This window comes from Heterocephalus glaber, unplaced genomic scaffold (genome assembly GCF_053883595.1).
Source record: "Heterocephalus glaber isolate CG9 unplaced genomic scaffold, H.glaber_assembly_v1.0 deba00000331, whole genome shotgun sequence".
Taxonomy (NCBI): Eukaryota; Metazoa; Chordata; class Mammalia; order Rodentia; family Bathyergidae; genus Heterocephalus; species Heterocephalus glaber.
The window spans coordinates 51,769,216-51,792,760 of record NW_028258142.1 but is presented as its reverse complement, the minus strand read 5'-3'; the positions used below and the strand labels follow the sequence as shown (position 1 = coordinate 51,792,760).

The 23,545-nt window shown below is 34.2% G+C and overlaps 1 long non-coding RNA gene across 1 annotated transcript in view; it reads left to right on the top strand.

Moving 5' to 3' along the window:
* LOC147830135 (uncharacterized) overlaps positions 1-23,545 on the top strand; it is a 124,817-nt gene that overhangs the window by 57,667 nt on the left and 43,605 nt on the right. The window contains exon 2 of the long non-coding RNA XR_015442366.1: positions 1,764-1,952. This is a non-coding gene — a long non-coding RNA (uncharacterized LOC147830135). The remainder of the gene's footprint in view (positions 1-1,763; positions 1,953-23,545) is intronic.

The following is a 23,545-nucleotide window of genomic DNA, read 5'->3' as shown; positions in this document are numbered from 1 at the left end:
AAGAACTTTTTCTAAAATCCACCTATGGAAATCTTGTTTGAAGAGGATATACATCGAAAATTACACAATCTAAAATCCATGTTTAAAATGTCATTTGTTTCCCAAAAAGGAAGATGGGAAGGTTAAGAACCAAAGGTAAAAACCTTCCACTGGAAGTCAAGAAGAAGGTCCTAACAATTCACAAAAACTCATTTTCCAGTGGCCTTTTAACTCCAATTATTGGAAAACTGCAGGACAATTACAGAAAAATAAGGCTACTGATGTTGAGGTCACTGAAATGGAAGCAGTTGACTGTTGGTAGATGAGAGATGCCCTCGATCATCTGTCTCATATTGGTGATGGCTGTCAGAGGAAACCTTATATAAGGGACAACAAGGGACAATAACCTTAGGGCTATTCAGGCCAACTGACAGAATGCCCAACCCAGAGTGGGTAGTGGGTCATTATGGCTGGAAAAGGCGACTGCACCCCTGTCAGAGGCTTCTACACCGGTAAAAAGCCACCAGTATGTAACTGAGCTTGCCGGAACCAGAGTTAGGCCACTTGCCTTCATCTAGTTAGTTCTATAGCCAAGTAAATACCTTCCTGCTGCCCCTACCCTGACACCTAGTCTCCAACTCTAAAAGGATTGCTGCCTGGGACAGGAAAGGGGGAGGCTTCTCCTCAGGGCCAAACCATGCCCATTCCTTCCCATCCATGAGAAAATGAGACTTGGTGCATTACTTTTGGTTGTGGAATGAGAAAATGAACTTCAATATTGTTTAAAGTAGAAGCTTTATTATATAAGAGAACAGAACTGAATTTTTAATTCCAAAATGAGCCCGTGTTCGGAATTCATGACAATAACTGAAAATATATAGAATCTTGTAAAAACATACTTAACAATCCCACTAATTAATGAAAGAAGGGAATTTGGTAGAGGTATGCTCTGTTGAACTACAAGAATAAGCAATTCAATTTCATGTATATGAACAGAGTTGAGCCTCCTCAATATATATTATATATGTATATAATATATATACATATATAATATGATATATATACACATATCATTATATATATATATATATATATATATATATATATATATATATATAATGGTTTTGGTGAGGAAAAGAAAGAAAGACTGAAGGGCAATGAAAAGGCATTGGGAAGATACATGACAAGGTTTGGGAGTACCAGAACAGCACACAGAACATTTAGATTGGGAAGATTTCAGCAGGCAGGGACAATGTAATCAGTTCTATGCAGATTAGGTTTCATTTAAATTTAATCATGACCTGATAATTAACCAAGGGGATTTCATTTCGAAAAATCAATACGTAAAGTCATAGCTATAAATGATGAGTAAAAATAGAACCAACTCTCATAACACAATTCAAAACTTGCATATTTTCTGATTCTTCATAATGACAAAGACTGAAGGCAGGGCCATCATGTTTTCTTTTGTGTTGCATGCTAGTCAGTGATGTTGCCACACATGGAGAGACTGAAGATGAAGGAGCAGTGGAGAAGACTTTAGGATTGACCTCCTGGATGTGGGGACCCAGCCCAATAATAAGAAGAGAGCGAAAGACACAGGCAGAAAGGGCAATGCTGGAAAATAAAAATGGTACTGCCTTTAGGGAAAAGCAATTGAGTATAACTGTTTAAATGACACGCTGGAATTATGCTGGTAATTTCCCCCTGCTGCACATATAAATTATGCAAAGAATATTGGATTGGTAGCTTCTTTGTAGTGAAAACTGCCTTTTTGCTTCCAGGCCTGGCAGAAGTGAGAGGAGTGCTGAGAAGAATCAGAGGGCAAGCAACGAAGGAACCAGGGACATAAAAATCTGACGGATTGTGCCACATACTGGAAGACTGTGAAATCTATCCCCGCACTCTGAGAACCAGATTGAAAGAAGATATGCATTTCATTTAACCTGGGAACTGGGCTATCATATTGATAGGTATAGTACGCTTCTGAAAAATAATTGTCAACTTTAGCTAATTGCTTGATCCATAACAAAGTTGGCTCTAAGTTGATTCTTTCCTTTGCAAATATTAGAAATGTTAGATTTTTTTTTTTTTTACAAAACAATCTGACAGCAATGTATCAGAAAGGCAATACTGTGTCACACATCGGCAAAAAAGTCTTCAAGACTTATGGGCTCAAAAAAAAAAAAGACTTATAGGCTCTCTTGACAGTAGTTTTGTCATATATTTTTTCATGCTTTGTAATGATGAATGCAACATCTTCCTGGGGCATAATCTGTGAAAACTTGACAGATGGAGAATGCAAATGTCCAAGAAAGCTGCTTATCTGAGGTTACTGTTGGGTTCTTTGCCTTTTACAGTATATGATTTGATATGTTCTCCCTGTTACATTTCTTTAGTGGAAGCAGAGATGTTTGTTAAATATTGAGATAATTTATTACATTGTAGATGGTTCACAGGAGAGACTGCTATTTGCTGAAAGTGATCATTTTCTTGAAAATATTTATAAATCAATACTTACAATGTGCTATATTAGATCTATCCAGAAAGAATAGGAGGATCACACATGACTGGCCTCCACAAATTAAATCTTGGTAATGCCATGAGTGGGGCCTTTCTGGAAATGCCAGAGGAGAGTCTATGTTCTTGAATTTCCAATTTGCAGAGGCTGCTTATAGTTTTTGCCTCATGGCTCCCTCCATCTACAAAGCCAGTTAAGATTAGTTGAGTCTTTCTTCCCACAGATCAGTTCAATTTCCACTTCTGTCTTCCTTTTCCACTTTTAAGGTTCCTTGTGATTACATATAGCCCACTAAGATAACCTGGAGTAAATTCTCTATTTTAGGATTACTTTATTTATTAGACCTATTACTTTAATCTCCTCTTGCCATGTAATGAACCATTCGCAGGTTCCAGGGGTAGCAATATGGACATCATTAGAGGGACATTATTCTGCCTTGTACAAATAGCATATACTTTTTGGTATTTCTGGAAGGATTAAATGAAGCACTGGGTAAGGCACTTGGAAGAATGCTTGGCACATAGTAATACTCATAGTATTATGGTAAGTAGGAGTGATGTCTACTGAAAGGTTTAATTTTGACATTGCAGCTACCCAAGTTAGGGTGCTTAGAACACACACAGTGTGAGTGTCTGAGTGAGGAAAAAATTCTTTCTCATCTAAGAATGCCAGAGCTAGATTAGATTGATTAGAATCACTATGTGATAAAATTGCTATTGATAATCAAGGGTGAACCTAGACAAAAATGACAGGGTCAACAGAAAACCACTACAGATGGGATATAGTATGGAGCAATGGTTAAGTATAAGGGGAGTGTTAACGTCTTGGGCATGGGATGTGTGTAGTTATTAAGAAGGGATCAGAATGACTTCATGCTTGGATTTATGCTCTTTTGTAGCCATCTTAAAATTCTAAATCATTTCCTCTTTATTGAAGTTCTGTGGTACAGCAGGAAATGTATGTGAGCACAGAACATATGCATAATATTTGTGTCTGTTCTTCTTTTCCACCCTTATCTATTACGTGTTCATATGCCATGAGCACAGGCCTCATGGAGTAGATGCACAATGTGCAGAAGTTCAGCTACACGTACAGGGAGTGTAACAGCAGTGTGTGACTTACGTCTGCAACTATGGAAGTATGAGTGCCTATAGGCAAGAGAGGCCATACTGTCCATCTGAGGTGAACACTTTAAAAATAGAATGAAGGCAATGACGGAAATACATGTTCCTGAGAAGAGAGTCCCATCATATCCTCATATTACTTGCCCTGGGTTAGCTGACCACTTCTTACACTGCAAATGATATGGAAGGCAAGAGAAAGAAAATGCAACACATAGTTTTTATTTTCTTATACTTCTTCCTTATTAGTATGTAAATCAAAGTTAGAGTACTGGTCATATATTATTTTTGGTCAAATATTATTTTCAAATATATTGGTCATAAATTATTTTCAAAAAGAAAATAAAAACAATTGTGTTATCTGAATGCAGTGATTCCATTGTTCTGATAAGACTAGAAAACATGCATGGACAAGCTATGTAACACAAAATGTGTAATTTCACTGATTCATCAAGTGAAATGCTCTAACATTTGCATTTGATACTGGCATTGTACAGTATAAAGTTGAACTGCAGAAGCCATGTTAATCATTTAAAATTTAATAGAATAAAGTCGAAAGTTGATAGAGACCAAAGAATAAAGAATTGCACCTTAAATTCCAGTATCTTTAGCAACATTGTTTCTTGTGTTTTGAACAAAGGGCTCTATATTTTCATTTTGCAGTAGGCCTTGAGAATTAAGTATCCAGCTATGCATGAGAACTCTGGAATTAGATCATATTTGAGAAGTCCAGGTTCCTCCCCTACTACTTATGAAACCTTAGATTAATTATTTAAACTCTTTGTACTTTAGCTTTCCTCACATGGGAAATGAGCACTTGATAGGGTTTTAATGCAGAAGAATCTGGGTAATCCATGTACGGAAAGAAGAAAAATATCTGTCTCACACTGCCAGGATGTATCCTGTGCAGCAGTAGAATCTTTGTTTACTTTATTCAACTGTTTAAAATTATGTCTGATGCACAGTAGTCAATAAATAAATTTTGAAAGAGTGAATCCACCCAACAGTCTATATTTCTGGTTCTTTAAAACTACCTATTATATATGAATTTTTGGACTTTTTATTCTTAAGCTTGGCATGCACTATTTTTTGAGTAGAGCCAATAAATATAAATTTTATAAAGCTCTCTGGGTATTTTTAATGGATTCCAGGTTTAGGGGCCATTGCACTTTTAATGCCTTTCCTCATATCCATTTTTTACTTAACTATGTTCTCTCTCTCTCTGTTTTTCTCATTTGTTTTCTCCTTATGGTGAACTTTAGGTATCTCCTGTTTCAAACTCTTCTCTTCCATGATCTAGGACAACAGGAATGCACAACTTGTCATAATTTTTATGGATGCTTGGTGTGAACACTGAATATTATAAACCATTAGAAGATCAGGTTCATATTTTCTACATATTTTATTAGTATAAGTATTTCAGATAGTTACTGAATAATCATTACTGAATTGTGGGATTCGTTAATCTGGAGAAGATACAATGGAAGGAGATTGAATGCAAAATGCAACATCTGAGATGAAGTCATATAAGGCTTCATATGTAAAAAGAAATTTCAGGCTGCTTTTATGTCACAATAGTTGTGTTCCTGAGGGTCACAAACCTGACACAGAGCTACATGTGCTATGACTTGCTCTACATGTGGTTTTTTGGAGGCATTTGAATATTCATTTCAAAGAAAATGTGCTTCAACTACAAAATATGCCTATGACTGAGATATAAAGGCTGGGTAGGAAAATAGAAGAGTTTAAATTTGCCAAAACTTTGCCAAAGAGTTTAAATTAGGAAGTAGATATACAACTTTAAAGTTTCATTAGGAAAAATATTACGTGGCTTCTATATAATTTCCTGATTCAATACTAAGCTACAACATATGTGCTTCTATTCTAATGCCATTTGAACTTTTTCTTTCATAATAATATAAAGTTTTAATTTCACTCTTACCTAAGGGGTTTTAAGGGGATACCTCCATGATATTGTGTGAGAGATTAATGTCTAGATTGTACCAGTATATGTGACTTCTATAAGGGCTGATTAGTAACAGTGCTATCATTGGGGGCTATATTTTTGGATTTAGCTCAAAAACCTCTATCAAAATTCTAATTTTTTATGCAAGATATCATTAACATTTCAGTGAGAATCAGTCAAGCTAGTAGACATGTATAAATTCCTTTGAGAGTCTTTCATGTTCCATTGTAGGTTAGGAGATACCCAAAGGCATCAGCTGCCGAGGAAGCCCTGTTTAAGCTGAATACAAGGTTCAAAAAGGAAAACTACCCAATAAACTATGTGTCTGTCATAGTTGTGGCCTGACCTGGGACTCACTGTATATTTACTAACATGAAGTTGAGCCTCAGTACATTTCTGTTGTACCCAGTCCAAATAGATTTATGACCACTCCAGAGAGATTTGAGATGGTTCAAACAGTAAAAAGGGACAGCAGAAGAGAGCATAAATCCCACAGTTTTCCTTCCCTTGTGTATGCACAGTTGTGTTGGCAGAAAGAAGAGTGGTCCAAGGGAGTGCTTTTCTTTCGACCAAATGTCACTATTACTTAAATAGACCATGAACACTGCAGCACAATCGACAGACATAGTTTCCCAGTGAGTGAGCCTTGTAATAAGAAACTAGGTCCCTGCAGTCTTGTCCAAATTAACTAAATAAAGAAAGATTTCACAGACACTATCTAATACAATACCGAATAGACTTCCTGTAGCCAAAGGGGAAGGCTTTTACAGGCATAGTACTGACAGAAACACGAGTCTTCCGATTGGACGCAGAGTTGCTGGGACCATGTCAGATTACACATGAACACTAAGACAAAGAGGAATACTGCCTTGTGAATTCAGAGAGCGCAGGCTTTAATATCTTCCCTCTCCATCTTGACCCCTGATCATGTAACAATTAAAATAATGTTATGTTTCCAGAAGAGGAATGGACCTGGAATCAGGGACCATGGACGCTTGTCCCAGGTCTACCATGGTAACCGTGGATGAGCTAAATGATCTTTTAGTGTCTCCTTTGTCTTATCTGAAATTTCAGATTACAATTTCATCCTGCTTAGTTTTTGATTAACAATTTTTTGATTAACAATGATTTTCTGCACTCAAAAAGCCATGAAAAGAAAGAAAAGAGTATGAAAATGCAGCAGGTTCAGTTGATATTAAAAAGTATGCTTGTGGTCTCTAGGGTTAATTACTCTGATCTTTGGTTTTTAAGAGAAGAGGTTATTGATCAGTCATATGCTGGAAACTTTTTCACAGTCTCTCTAAAATGGCATTGTTTTAAAATGTTTTATTGGTTGTCCTATTAATTTAGTCTAAGCTGCCATTGGAGTTATTTAGAGATATTGTCTAAAGTAACCCCCATGCTTGAAATCACAAGGCACAACTTGTATCTATAACATCTAGGCTACAACATATGACTATGTGCATTCTAACTCCCTGTAGCGATCTTTACAGTGGGTGAGAATAATTTGTTATGAATTTAATAAATTTCACTTATGATGTTAGTGAATATTACATTTGAATTGACCATCAAGCATTTGGCACAAAGGAAATAAACAGTTACCATGATGAATTGGAAGAGCTAGTTTTAACTCTGGGTATTGGAGATAAATAATAAATCCTCTAAAGGTCAGAGGGTTTGTGGCATTAGTTCCATCATGACTAAATTCTGAGAATTTCACTTTTTCATGAATATATGAAGTGGCAATTGCTTGCCTTGTTAAACCTGGTTGCTTAGAGACAGCGGACTGATTAGAAGATAGCTGCTATCTGTGCCTATAATTATTGTGATTACTATTACTCTGGTAGCCCTCAGTGGAATTCTGAAAAAGGTAATATGGCATAGCATTTCACAAACTTAAGCCTATAAAAACTCAATATATATCCGAGTAAAAAAGATTGATAATGTCCCAGCCCTGAAATTTCAATGGGCTTATTTAAAGAATACAATTATTCTCTCTTAGCTTATATAGTTGCTTCCTTTCAATCACATTATGAAATAGAATCAGAGGTTATTACCAAAGGAGAGGGGAAGAAAACAAAACGCTTCTGAGAAAAGAATATCAGAGATTGATCCTGCTCAGATCTCAATCCCATAATTGAGTAAATGGTAACTTTAAAATATCCCAATGTGAGAAATGCCAAGGCATTTTATTTCACTTGTGATTGTATTAGTAAGTAATAAATAACATGAAAATAGATTACATTTTTATTTACTTATGCTGAGGCTTAGGACAAACTCACCAAAATTGCCTCTGTCAGGATGCAATCTGTGTTGGCTGGAAGCAGGAGGTTAATCATATCTATTTTGTCCCTCAAACAAATGCAATCACAGCAAACAAAGACAGTACAGGTGCATCATGTTGTTCCATATTCACTTGCCACGAATAATCTTTGTAACTAGGAACCACAAACACTGATGCAGAAAATATAATGAAAGAGAAGGGTTTGTAGCCAACTAACCAGGAAAAGCAGCACAAACCAGGATTCTCCAGTTATCATGGAACACATTGCTGGCTCAGTGCCTCATATCCCACCTGGTAGAAAGGATGTTTCTCTAAGTTTTCCTCCCAAGGAGCAGAGCCTTTGCATAAGTGACACATGCATCTGTGCATACTGTTTATGTAGATACTGGTAAATACCACCCAATTTTACACACTTCCATGTTTTTCTTAAATTTCTCCAAAGTATGTTTTTTTATTGTTACTCAAAATATTCACCAACATGTACATGAGTTTTGACTAATTGCAAAAGTAATGTATAATATTAATGAATGGATTTGAGATTAGATGTCCATTTTTCTGATTAACCAATGTCTTATTTCTTATGCTTATACCAGTTCTTAAATACATTTAATCCATATAATGGGATTGCAGAATAGATGACTTAAGATGTTGTAATAGACTGATCTGAAAGTCTACATAATTAAGTGTTGAGATTTTTATACTGATAAGAAAACCATTATGGAAAGTGATTTGATCAGCTCCAGGGATGGAGATGGATTTGTGCTAAATCATCTATTTTCTGCCTGATTCTATACCTGTAGACATGAAACTCTCCTTCCAAGAATGAGGTCAGCATGTAGCAAGAAAGAGCTCCTGGTGCCTCTCATATTTTACACCTGACATATTAGATTTCTCCAGTGATTCCAGATCTTTTCCTGTTCTCCATCTGAAAATTTCTTACCTTTACTTTATCAAAATGGCTTCCTTTAATTTATTCTTAAGTAAACATTTGACTTTTCCTCATAGTCATAATTTGCAGTTGTCCCTAAAAGCCTGGAGCTACAAAAGAGTAGCTCCCAAGACTTTCTTAAATCATGGACTATGACTACAGCACTCCCACCTGGAAAAAGGACCAAATCCCCCATTTTTGCTACACTTCTTTATGTTCTGACAAGAGCAACAGTAAAACTGTTGCCTTGATCAAGTGAGGACCTACTAGGTAGGAAGCAAAGCAATGACAAATATATGGTTTTATTTGGGGTCTCATGTATGAGTAGGAACATATGTAAAGTGTTGCTAATTAAAATGTAATATGAAGTAAGTGCAGACAAGCACTGTTGAACAGAACCGTGGTATCTTCTGCCAGCTTTTTAATGAGATGACTAGAAAGTAACATTCTGCACCCCTCCCTACACACAACAAAACTAGGAGAGGGCTGCAAAAACACATTAAGGTTTCTGAAAGCAATTTTAAAAGGTCTTCTTCATACGGTAAGACAATATATGGCTGTTGTGGAAAAAAGATGAGTTCTCAAAAATAAGTAAAGGACATAAAGAAACCCATAATCCCAATATAGTCGGAACAACAGAGAGCCAGTTGGTGTTTATTCTTTAACTCGTATTTTTAGCTAGCTACCCAAATACCTTGCTAGAATTGGAAGAAAAAATTCTTAAGACAGCAAATGTAAAATTCAGGATAAAAACTCCTGTGCAACACCAATTTTATCCTTTCAAAATATAAAGTCATTAATTTTTTCTTTCAATGTGCCACTCAATGTATGATTTGAGTTCTGAGGTTGTAATTAGTAGCCTGTTGATTATTTCAGTATTAAATTGTTACCATGAGTTAATTGGAATTCTTACTGACAAAAAAGGTGAGCAATGTGCTAATCACAAATTCTAGAACTAACTTTAATTTGATGGTATCATTGATATCAACCTGACAATGATTATTTCTATCACTTACTGTTAGTCTGTAAAATTTCCTCATCTCCTAGTACTTTTAGATTGTGATTACTCATAACAACATTAATATGCCTCAAAATAAAATTAGACTTCACAATGCTATTCACACACATAGGATCACCTATGTTACATCTGTCAACACTGAAAATCACATATTCTTTGGATATCACATGCTTTTCTCAGTTTATGGTTGTAATGGTTATCTTTACTGTATCAACTCAATTGGCTTGGGGTCCACCATGGGATTAGTAAAGCCCCAGGCAGGGTGTGCTTGGGTGGATCCTCCAGCCTTGACCTTGGGTATTTTATAGGGTCCCCTCTGATACTGTTACTCTGCTCTGCTTCCCAGTCTCTGTGAACTAAGCAACTTCATTCTATCACACCCTTCTACCACAATAATTTTGCTTTGGAGCTAGCTGACCATGGATTAAATCTCCCGAAACAGTGAACCCTATTAAACCTGTCCTCCTTTAAGTTGCTGGTGTCTGGTATTGTGTCAGGAAAGCTGAAAATTACTATCAGTATCTTCATTGATATACATTTGTGTAATGAGCTGTTTACTATGCAAAATGTTATATCATAATCTGAAAAAGTACTCTCAACATATCACTTTTATCTTTTAACATATTATAAATATCAAGTAAATTGAATCCATCCCTACTAATTAAAATTGCATACCTGAACTGAAAGTTATCGCCAAATGAGATGCTTGTAAATTATTTTAATTACCCATTATGCGGTTCAGTTGCAATATAGCTCATTAAGAAAGATAGCATCAATAAGAATAACAAAACTAAGAAAGATTTTATTTGGGTAAAATAGTTTGTCTTTGGGCGGTTACTTCTTGTTATAAACATAAACATTACACCTAGGAAATCCATTATATCATATCATTGTCAAATACACTTTGGATATTTTTCTCTCTAAAGAGTTCCTAAGACACAGAAAATGGCTCCCAGAGTTTGGCTTGGAAAGCACACTGAAATGAGCCAGCTAGGTTCTCTATTCAACTGTGCAGTATTTCTCAGAAGTTCCTGCACAGAAAATAATAATTTTTTCATTAAGAAGTCATTAATTTTTGATATTGAAGGCTCTATGTCATTTTGCTATAAAAATACCTTCATCTTAATCTCCTAACAATAAACAAGGTAATTTATCTTCACATTTTATCAGAGATTGGCAAAAAAAATAGCCACTCTTTATGTTTGCTATAAGATAAAAGAAAGAGGGCCTTTGAATGTATAGATGGTAGCATAATCTTCTCTCCAGTTTTCTAAATGCTGTATCCTCCACCATGTAATTTAAAGTTCAATGTTTTCTCTCCTTAGCACTAGCTTAATGCTCAGGTAATAATTATAAATCTAGTGTTTGAAGATCCAATGGGGTGTTCTCTTGCTGTTTCATAAATGTAAAATGAACTTTGACTTCCTATTGGCTGACCTTTTTCATATATGGGAAAAGGGATTAAACTTAACTAGTCACGTGCTCTAATGCACAGTGTTTGTGTATATATGTCTTTTCATTTATTGATTGATTTATCATTAAATAAATGCTTTTTAGTATCTACTCTGTTTAAGTACCAAGCTAGGACTTATTGATGTCCAAGTGAGAATCCTTAAGACTTACTGGAAAGGAGCTTCCAGTTTTACAGAAGCAATATGCTGTCAATCAAGCACTCCTGCAGGAGCAAGGACAGGTTTCAGTGGGGAGATAAACATTTGAGCAGAGGCTCTGGAGATAAGTAAGAGTTATCCAGCTTGGTAAGAGGTAAAGGTGGAGAAACAGCCTGCCTGAAAGTTTTGGCAAGGGAAAGTTCTGGCAAACCTTAATACCACTTGAAGAATCAATATATTTTAGAGATGTGAGTAGGTGCCATCAACTGTCATGGCTTCCCAAGGCCACTTTGTTATCCAATAGCCACGGGGCCGAAATGTCAGAATGTCTGCCACACAGTTTACTGTTAGAAAATATAAATTCTTAGCACAAGGGGTGCATGGAAATGTAACAATAATAAACTACATACGTGGGCCAGGGATTTAGCTCAGTGGTTCTGCTGCTTGCCTCGCAAGTGCAAGGACCTGAGTTTGATCCCCGGTACAAATAAATAAATAAATAAACTACATACATTGCAATACATTCATAGGGTTATAAGGAAAAACTCTTGCAGTATTGAATTAGACTTAGTTTTCATTTCTGAAGGATAAATGTCCATATACCAGGCATAATAGATTAGCACAACACCGATATTTTCTTTATGTATGCATTAAAATAAAATGCTAATTAATACTGTTGGGTCAAAGGATTAAATATATGATTCATACTGCCAGTTATAATACATCTACAGAGAACAATGAGATTAACCCCACATTCACAGAAGAGATGTGGTGGGAGACTCAGAATATAGATTCCACATAAAACTTTGAGAAAGCTCAAAGGAGCAACAATGTCCTTCAAATGTATGCACTATTATAATTCAGATGTTAGGGACATCACTGCATTAGAGGAGCTGTGAAAACTATATTCAATCACATGTCGTTGAAAGTTTATATTGATTAAAAAAATAAGAAATCTTGTGAGGAGCTACTCTTTGCTTTGAGATGGCTGCCAAAGTTCTAGAACTGACCTAAGCAATGGTAGCTACTCTCTTGGTAGGAATCATTCTGACTGAAGGAGTTTCTGGGGGATTATTGATACTTGAGCTCTCTGGTTAATTAAAAATGTCATTCTATTTCAAGATGTGTTTTTGAGATGAGAACATCTCTGTTTTCCTTCTTGATGGTTCACAATATTAATTAACGTATAATGAGGAAACTTATCCTAGTTTGACAACATGTTTTTGGGAAGGAACTTGAAAAGGACTTCAAAATAATCATCTGAAAACATATTGCAGTAAAATTACAGATACAGAAATTACACTAAACATATCCAGAATGAAAATATATATAATAATGCATTTCCTCATGAAAAGATGAAGATTCTCATATTTGGGAAAAGAATATCTAGCTGTATGTAGTTTATAATAAACAATATACACTAATAGATAAGAAAAATGTCAGAAATATTAATTTGGGAAAAGTAAAAATTGTAGGGAAAATATCAAATAAGACAGTTATAGTCATACTAGTAATTATTATAATCACCAATCACCAATTTATCCATCATCAATTATTTTGTAAAATTGATTAATTTTATTGGTGCAAATTCAATGTATTCATAATGATCATATTCATCAAAGGGAATTGTACCTGTCCGTGATATACCTTGCTTCCTCTTTTTCTCCCATTCCTCCTCCCTTCTTTCAATCTCTCCTCCCCCTTATTTACAAAAGCTTTGATTCCATTTTTTTCTTCTTTTGTCAATTTTTTTCCTTCCATGTTCCCCCTTTCACAGTTTCCCTTTCCTTTTGAACAGTTTCTTCCTATTCCATCATTAATTATTATTTTTAAAACAATACAACATCAATACATGTCAAGCATAATATGAGGAATAGTCATGCAGTGATAATAGTTATGCTGATGAAATTCAGGACCCAACTTTTGCAATCTGACAAAGCCAATAGATTATAAATGGTTAATGGTAGAAAGAGACTAAATAGTACAATAATTTGCAATACACAATAAAGTTGCCAAACTCAAAGTGGGAAAGAGAGGCAATAAAGAAGATACTAATCAGATACAAATAATATTTATGCTATTATATATATATATGGTATAAGTACTATAATGAATACTCACATAGAAAGCATTCTAATGAAAGTTAGCATTTACTCTGAAGTTGTCAGTGTGCTCTTCCTGGCTCAATATTCCTCATCTTGCTCAGAGCTAACTACTATCCTGAATTTTATCTTTGTTATAGTTTTGCTATACTTTACAGTTTTTCCACATGTTTTTACTCCATAGTAACATGTGGGATAATTTTGAATGATTCTGAAGTGTACCCAAATGGAATCACATGTATGTATTTTCCCCATAAGACTTCACTGAGACTTAGTCATATCTGTAGCAATTCCTCGGTCATTTTAACTAGTTTGTTATTTCAGTAAGGGATAGCCCCAAATTATTTATTCATTCATTCATTTATTCATGTGCCACAGAATTTCTAGGCTTGCTCTTATCACCAGCACAGCTGTGAACATTTATACCTCCCTACTTGTGTTCAGAAGCAAACTGTTCTTCATTTTATCAATATAAAATTCAATTGTTGGGCCACGTCTTATGTACACCTTCACATGTGAAATGATGTTGTTTTCCAAAATGTTTTATACACTTAATATTTCCCAAATGTGCATAAATGTGTTCTGGTTTTTCTTTTCTTTCTACTTTCACTGATGTAGTTTCACTCAGATATTTTTAATTTTTCTTCAATTGATACAGATATAACAGTATCTTTTCTTGTTCTTGGTTTATAGTTTCCTGATTACTAATGATACTCAGCATCTCTTTATGTTTATTTACCATTTCAGTTGGAGTGGCAAACTTTCCCAGTGTTTTGTGTGACTGAAAATGTCCCTATTTTTCTCTTGTAGTTAAAAGATTTCTTCCCGGAGCTATTGAATTCTTGGTTGACCGGCATTTCCTTTCAGTCTGAGGAAGGCATCTGGCTTCTCTCATTGTTAAGAAGTCAGAAGTTAGTCTTATTATAGTTCCTCTTTTCCCTCTTAGGATGCCATTAGAGATCTTTTATTTGATGTTCTGCACGTCTCAGCTGTGAATTTCCAGTTTTCCTTCTTCAGATTTGTTTGGCTTCTTAAATCTAGATATTTTTCCTCATTTCTGGAAAAATTTCACTCACTAAGTTTTCAATCATAAACTTCCCTCTCCTTCTGAAACTTTGATGCGATATGTGAAATGATCATTCCGGTCTTTATATTTCTTAACATATTTTAATATTTGTTAGCTTTTTCTCTCTCTGTAGACTGGTTCTGGATAATTGCTACCAAATTATATTAAAGTTTAGTACTACTTTCTTGAAGTAGATCTTAATCTGTTAATGACATCCTATTTTTTCATGCTTCATAAATGTGAAGTTATATATGTCCTAAAATTTCCTTGGGAGAAACTCAAATCAGAAATGACATATAGATTTTATTTCCTCTTGGATTTGACTCACTGCCATTTTGCTTTAAATGTCACATCTATGTTCATAGTAGGATTGCACTGTCATCTTTTTCTCCTCTTGTCCTTGAAAGTCTGTATGGGAATATTATACTAAAGGCGACTTCTCAACCTCAGCGCTACTGATGTTTGCGCTGGGTAATTCTTCGTGGGCTGGGTGCTGCCCTGTGCATTGTAGAAGTTTACTAGCATTTCGGGCCCCTTCTTACTAAATGTCAGTAGCATCTCCCCTGATGCTCACCATCAGGAGCCAAATGACCCCTGGAGAGCAAATGTTTCCCGCTGAGAACTGTTACATTTATAGGATGTTCCGAAAGGTATGGGATAGAAGTCATCGTATAAAATGTATGGCTGGTGCTCTTTAAAACTGTCAAGGACAAGAAAGATAGGGAGAGACTGTGAGACCAAAATGGAAAATTAGAGGAAACAAAGTCAGTGTGATATGTGTTTTCTTGGAGTGGCTCTCAGAACAAAAAGGAAACAAGCACATTTTCTTGAAAGTTGTTAAAACTGGAATGGGTTCTAAGGATTAGATGGTAATGTATCAGTGTTGGTTCCATGACCTGAAGGTTATGTGAGGATTAAGAAGAAAATCTTTATTTTTGGAAAGTATCCATTGGAGTATTTTGGCAGTGGAGGGCTAGCACATCATATCTCTAGCTTGCTGTCATTTGGTTCACGGAAAGATTGATAATAATAATAACAGAAAATAAGGAAAGGGAGAGAAAGAACAAATGAAATGAAATGAAATATTTACAGTAGAAGAATCTAGGCAAGGTTGATAAAGGGCTCTTTGTACCCTTTTTCAACTTTTCTGTAAGTTTAATTATTTCTAATAATGCACTTAATGTATGTTTTTCATTTTGAAAGAGGGCATATAAAGCTCAGTAGATTTTAAAGATAAAGTGTTGGAGGTCTATGAGGAAATACTCTAGCAAATAGTAGCAATAAATACATTTTTAAATTCTTTAATTGGAGAAGTTTTAAGACTTTGGCAGCATTGTTAACAGTCAGATAAACACTCAATCTTCCTCCTTTTGTGTTGTGATTAGCTACTCCTAAAACTTTCTAAAACTTGTGATTAGCTACTCCTAAAAACGTACTTGTTCATATTTAGTAGAAAAGGGCATCGTAGATGAGGATGGGAGGCAATATCAGAGAATCTGAGAAAGCAGCCAGATTAAAGTTATTGTAAAATAAATATTTCCTTCCCAGCATTTACACAAAGTATGTTCTTGCACATGAAGCACAGTAAATATTAGAACACAAGAACAATTTAAAAGAGGGACACACCTTAACATGACTATTTGATACTTGCATATTACAAAAAAGAAAAAGGCTTAAAATGAATGGAAATTTACTTCATTCCAATTCAAATGAAAATACTCCAGTCTTAAGAAATGTGCTCATACAGTATATTATTCTGTGTCCTAAATTTAACCAATTGAAATTGCCTTTTCATGATATTCAAATCTTTTCATACTTTTAAAGTTATTATTTGCCTTTAGTGGAAAATGTATATTGTTATCAGAGAAAAACATACCTCACTTAGTAATTTCTTTTTGGAAGGAGCTTTTTAAAAAAGTCTACTCTTAAATTAGGTCAGAACTGTGACAATATTCTTTACATGTGAAATACAGCTATATATTGTATGTACTATGGAAAGAAGAACCTGGATTATGGTAAATCATTCTTATAATAAATGCCAGTGGATGAAAATTATTAGATGGTTCTAATACAAGAGTTTAGTGTTCCTAGAGTCAAATTATTCAACTCTCTGGTAAGAATATCACTAGTAAAAAAATATCTACCAGATTGAAGTTAGTAAACATAATGAGTAAATGGTTCTGTCCTATGTTGAGCTAAATTTTATCCTATGGCTTTGCCACCTTTCACTGATTTTGGAGAGTTATTTACCTCTCCTCATTCTGGTTGTTGATAGAATAAAAATTTGACTTATTTCTTAAGGTGATTGTAAGGAATAAATAAGATTATATGTGTAAAATATTCCTACCATTAGAGAATTCATAAATTACATACAAAATTCACACATAGTTTCTCTTCATTGGTGAAAGTCTTTGAGTAAACTAAATTTCTCCTGTAATTATATTTAATATTAGAAAAGTAGAACCTTTGTCTTCCCAAAGGAAAAGTAATATGTTGAGTTAATTCACTCTGAGATAGTGAACAAATTAATTATTTTTTATTGTTTTAAAAAGTAAGTTCTGAGGGAGAACAGACGATTCAGGTCCCCCTAGTAGTTGAAAGAACTCTGGTCACTTGTTATTGCAGATGGAAATTTTTCCAGTGTAGCTCACTGTCAATCAAAACACATTTTCTCAAATGTAAGGACAATCAAAGCTCCTCAAACTCTATTTTTCTAGTCTTCATTATGCCAGTGTGTACCCATTTTAAGATTTCAGCTAGGCTGAAGTTCTTTCCATATGTTTGCCGTATTTGGTATGCATACTACATTCTTTCCTTTACTCACAATACCTTTCCTATGTGAATTTTTCTCTTCCTCCCATTACCTTCTTTTTAATTCCTACAATTGTTCAAGGTGTGACATGTGCCCACTCCTTTAGGCAGCATTTCATCAACTATCCAATTGAAATTAATGTATCTTTCCAACATTCTCCCATAGTATGTTTAGCCACACAGTATTCTGCCCGGGACTGCTGAGTGAGATCCTCAGGAAGCATGTTGAAACTTGAAAGTCACCTGAGCTCTCATTGTGTGGAAACATGAAGAGATAGGAGGCGTCTTTACAGTGGCTGTGCATCTCAGTTCATAGTAGGAGTGCATTCATTGTTCTCTTATTGGATCCTGGGCATGAACTTAATCATTTTCCCCAACAAGTGAAATAAAAGGTCCACATAAGGGTATAATGAAACAAGTAAGTGAGGATTCAATTGTGCAGTTTCCCACTTGATCCTCCTCTATATAATGCTGATAAAATTGGCTAAAAATTGCATGGTACATTACATCTGCTTCACTGTTACTTATACTCATACGCCATTTGTCCTGCTCTTTAGAAAGTGGTTAAACATAATAGAGTCAAAATCACCCAACAGATAAATAACTGACCTTATTACATGTCAGACACTGTGCTCTTTAATATACATATATGTCACGGATATGTCAATAATTCTCATTACAGCCATAGTAGGAGGAGGTATTGTTAAAAAGCCCATTTTACTGGTGAGTAAACTGAATCTGAGAGAAGTTATTTTTTGACCAAGATGATTATTTAGGAATGATCAGAAATTGTGTATCTGCCTGTTTCCAAATCCTGAGTGTTTTTACCAGGTGCTTATATTATATTACTTATACAAGTGAAATGAATTATGTCGAAAACATGAAAATAAAAATGTGACAGAACTTATTCCACCATTTAACATGAGCATTTCTGTTAAAAGTGTTCAGTTAATAGCTGCTAAGTTTGCTAATGTTTCATGAGCAAGATATGCCATTTCTATGGTTAATAGTTCTTAGGCATACTTGATTCATGTCATGAGGTCCAACTGTTAATGCTCCAAGTTATGTAAAAATGGGTAAACTCAAATTTTAATTTATTGGATCTCTTCATAAATGAAAGCAAGAAGATTTGACATATATATATATATATGTTAGTCAATAAGACATTTCCTTTTTGTCTCAGGTAAATTAAGTTGTATTCATTGATAGTATGTGGCTCTAAGTAAAAAGCACAGAATATCAAATTCTAAGTGATATAGCAAATATTTTGGAAAAAATAGTTGAAGAAAAATATTTTTGACTTCACATCATTACAAAGTCAATTCAAAATATCATTATTAGAAGAGCTGAAATACAGAGATGCCCAGAACTTTGGGCTTATATCATAATAACATGTCTTTTTAAAGATTTTTATAGGCTTTCATGTTATAAGCTTCTTTTACCTAAATTATCACTTTATGTATATTTACAGTAGTTCTCAAAATAAGTCAACTAGAACACACAAAGCTGATTAGTGCCATTAGAGTATTTTATAAAACTGTCATTACACCATTTAAAACTAGGTATTTGATATCTCATAGAGAACCAGAAAACCATTACACGCTAATAGTGAATAATAGTGAATAAATTGTAGCATTTACTAATTATCTTATTGTATATTGAAAATTCTAATAAACAACTGAATTAATCGGATATGGATTTTTACATTGTAAAGGAAAATATTACCTTTTTTGGGGGAAAAAATTCTGTTCTTCCCCATGAAATTATATTTTCTTATTAATAACTCTTTAGATAAGCTACTTTAAAGCTATTTACATATTGAACTAGTTGCAGGGAATTATACCATCCACATAAATAATAGAATTTGCAAAATTTTGCTATATCTATATTAAAAGGGGTTGATGCTTCCATATAATGACTAACAGTTTTAAAAGCAGCATCCACTATGTAACAAGAATGTCATGTCACCGTATTGTAGTAGAAGTGACAAAGAGAAACCTAGTTTTGCTCTGAAATATTTACATGTTTCTTACTGTTTTTTTGCAAGTTCATCAGAAACATAATTTGGCTACAGTACAGACTGATAATGATTAAAAATAAAGTGACCTATTTCTATTGCTAAAATTTGTGAAAATTGGAAGGATAGTCTAAAAGGATAATTCTTTTTTAAACTAACTTATTATCTCCCTTTCTCACTCGTTAATGCACATCTACTATGCACAGCATTTATATATGAACTTAGTTCTCTTGGGCAACAATGTATCAAAAGTAGGAGAAATGAGTAGTCGAACATTAAGCTTTCTTGCTATCCCACTATTCCCTTTCTTCTCTGATATTTCTAATCCTAGCATGGGAAAATTAGGATGAAGGGTGTGATGTCCTCTTGATAAAAGGCTGCTGGCACAGGTAATGGGGGCCCAGGGTAGAAATATAGACATAAGTTATGATTATGGATAATAGAGCTATTTAAATGATCATATAAAACTATATTTTGCTAGCGAAAATGCACTATCACATAAATGGGAATATTCATTTATTTGAGCAGCATGGCAATATTTTTCTGAAATAGGAGTGTTGATGTGTTGTTTATATGTACATTTTACCCATTATTGTCCTAAGTAAAAAAGGCTACCGAGTGTTCAGTAAAGATTGGATACATTAGTATTTTTAAAATGACCTTCCTCTTCCCCTAAATTTCACAAAAATCTTATCAGCAGAATAAATTGTAAAAATTTAGGTAAAACAATTTCTGCTCTGAAAGGTTTGCAGTATCTCCATTAGACTCTTCCAAATTACACTTAGCCCCACAATTACACAAGTCACTGTAGTAACAGAGTGATAGTAGTAACCTTGCACAACAAAGAGGATCTGCCCTCCTATGTTTTATAAGAACTATATTAGTAAGCATAATTCCTGAACTTTTTGAAAATGTCTTTATCATTTCAAGGTACAGTTGTTGTACATGCATAAAACACAAACTCTACCAGCTCCATTTGTATCTACACATGTAGTCATTTAGGAATATTGGATAAAAATGTATTTGGGTCCACTGATGAGGGAGGTTGAGAGTACATGGAGCCATTCTTGTGAAAGTGCTACTTGCACCAGGGCTAAAACAAGGATCTGACTCCAAACCTCTCCTTGCATATGGTGGCACAATTTAACTGGGTAAAAGACATAGGAATCTAGAGCCTAGACTTCATACCACGTTGAAGCAATTTTACCTGTATACTTCAACTATTAAAAGTACTGCTTTGCAGGGTTCTGTGATTACAATGGTTTATGTGGTTGTTTCCCAACAACTTTCCCCAATGGTTTGCTATCTCTTCATTGCCATTGTTTGGATCCCTGAAGCAGTTATTTCATTAGAAGTAGCAAAATGGTACTTTTTTGTCTTTGTTTATTACCTTAAATATTCTGCATAGGAGAAATTTATTTTGTCTACTGGAATTGTTATTTTAATCTAAAATATTGTGAATCTTGAGAAGAGAACATAGATGATTACATTTATTCATTTTGCTACAAATATTCAGATTAATGAGGTGGTGCTATTAATAATCTCCAATTTAGTTGTTCCATTTTTCTCTCTTTCCCTTAGCCCCTTGCTCCATTGGATTTCTTTCATTTCTGATTAATTTATAGCTTTTCAAATACATTTAATGTGCCTTTATAAAATTAAATCATCATTTTCTTTGGTGTTCACAGTTTCTCTATTTAGGATAACAAGCTTTTTTTATTGCTCTCCTTCCTTTTGATCAAACTGATCTTTGATATTTAGTATTTGAGCATCATAAAATGCAAGAAAAACACAATCTTAAGCAATAAATGAAGTGTCAGAATCAGATCAAACATGGTATATATGTTGGAATTATCAAAGTGGGAATTTAAAACAAGCTATTCTTAATATGCTAAGATCACTAATGGAAAAGTGGAATACATGATGGGTAATATAAAGAGACAGGTGGAATCCCTAATAGATAATCAAAAGGAAAAGCTAAATTTAAGAACATTAACAGATATGAAAAATGCCTTTGATGAATTTCTCAGTAGACTGGACACAGCCAAGGAAAGAAATTTGAAACTTTGCCAATAAAAACTTGTAAAACTGTAAGGCAAAGAGAGGAAAGAATGGAAAGAAAAACTCTAAAACTATCCAAGAAGCATGGAATAGCTACCAAAGATACAACATATGGTGAATAAGAATATCATTAAGAATATTAATAGGAAGAAATAAATAGAAAAATATTTAAAATAATAGTGGCTGAGGATTTTCCAAAATTAATGACAGAAACCAAAGCAAATATAAAAGCAATTCTTGAATCCAAATGTCAAACAACTTACTCATAGAGAAATAAGGACAAAAATTATATCAAACTTCTTGATAGAAACCATGAAAGCAAGATATATATATATATATATATTTTTTTTTTTTGTACCGGGGATTGAACTCAGGATGTTGTGCTTGTGAGGCAGCCAGTGGCACAACTGAGCTAAATCCCTGGCCCTGGAATAAAAAATTTAAATTGATGAAAGAAGAAATTCTCAATCCAGAATTTTGTATTCATTAAAATTATTCTTCAAAGTGAAATGGAGTTTCTCATTAAAAAAACTAATGAAATTTGTTGTAATACTCCTACCTTGAAATAAATGTTAAAATAAGTCCCGAGTTTAAGAAAATGATATAAATTGAAAACTAGGACCTGTACAAGAAAAGAAGAGTCAGAGAATGGACAAATAAAGTTAGACTAAAATTCTTATATTTCGTATGTGATCTAACAAATTTCTGCTTAAAATAATCATAGTAAAAATGCATAATTATAGCACATGGACAAATGAAATGAATTACAACATATTATAAAGGATGGAATAGAAGAGTTAGAATACCCTATCATAAGGTATGTGAACCTTGCTGGGAAGTGGCATGTAGAAGCAAATTTGGATTAGTTATTAATTCATATTGCAAAACCTAGGGTAAGCACTAAAAACAACTCAAAAATATAATTATCCTAAGAAGAAAGAAAATGGATTCATAAACATGCTCAGTTAAAATCAGAGAAGGCAGAAAATGGAAACAAAGGCACCATGCTAGTCCTTAATGGAAAGAAAGCTGGAGTAGCTGTATTGATTTATGAAAAAGTCAATCTGAGAAAATGGAAAATCATCATGGATAAAGAAAAGAATTGCTGAATGACAAAGGGCTCAATTCTCCAAGAAGACTCAACAATCCCTAACATGTGTGCGTGCCCTAACATGTATGCGTGCCCCAACAACAACATATCAAAATAACTGAGGCCAAAATGAATAGAACTACAAAGAAAAATGGATGAATCTTCTATTACAGTTGAAAATTTCAGTAATCTTCTCTCTGTGACTGATGGCCCCTTTAGACCCAGTGATACTTTACAGCATCTTCAGTGTCTTTTGGGCCCTGAGATCTCAGAGATAGAATTAGCTCTGTGACAATGACAGGGCAGTTCTTGGGAGATAGTGTTACTTATTCTTGTTTGGCCCAAACTCCTGCTTTGGTAGGAAAAAAAAAAAAAAGGTAAGAGAATCTAATCATAGGAACAGGATTTACAATGTTCTAAATTTAGTTATCTTCTTTGTTGGAGCCTGAGAAAATGGCTTTCATAACATAAATACTCAGATTATTGCAAATTACTTTTCCTTGGTTTATCCTTACCATTCACACTAGACTAAGTGGGAGTAAAATGAATTCAAATATCCTCTTTATTGTCCTTTAGCTCCAGTTAATTCTTTGGTTTTTTTTAAACAAAATTGTATTTGATTTTTTTTTTTTTTGGTACCATAAAATGAACTCAGGATGTTGTGCTTGGCAGGCAGGCGCTGTACCACTGAGCTAAATCCCAGGCCCACAAAGTTGTATTTGAAACAAATAGGCCACACATATATTAAAAATAGCTTCTAAGAAAACTTGAGCAATGTATGCATATATAATCCTAGCTTTGCAATCAATATGTAAGTCTAAGCCAAATTAAGTCTACTACTGGACCCTGTATTTCATTCCATCTGTGAATTATTAAGTTTGCTCTAAATGTTTACCACGTAAGAGTTGGTAAACCAGTAAGACCTAAACTCCCATCAAATCTAACCTCGTTACTTACCTAATCTTTACAAC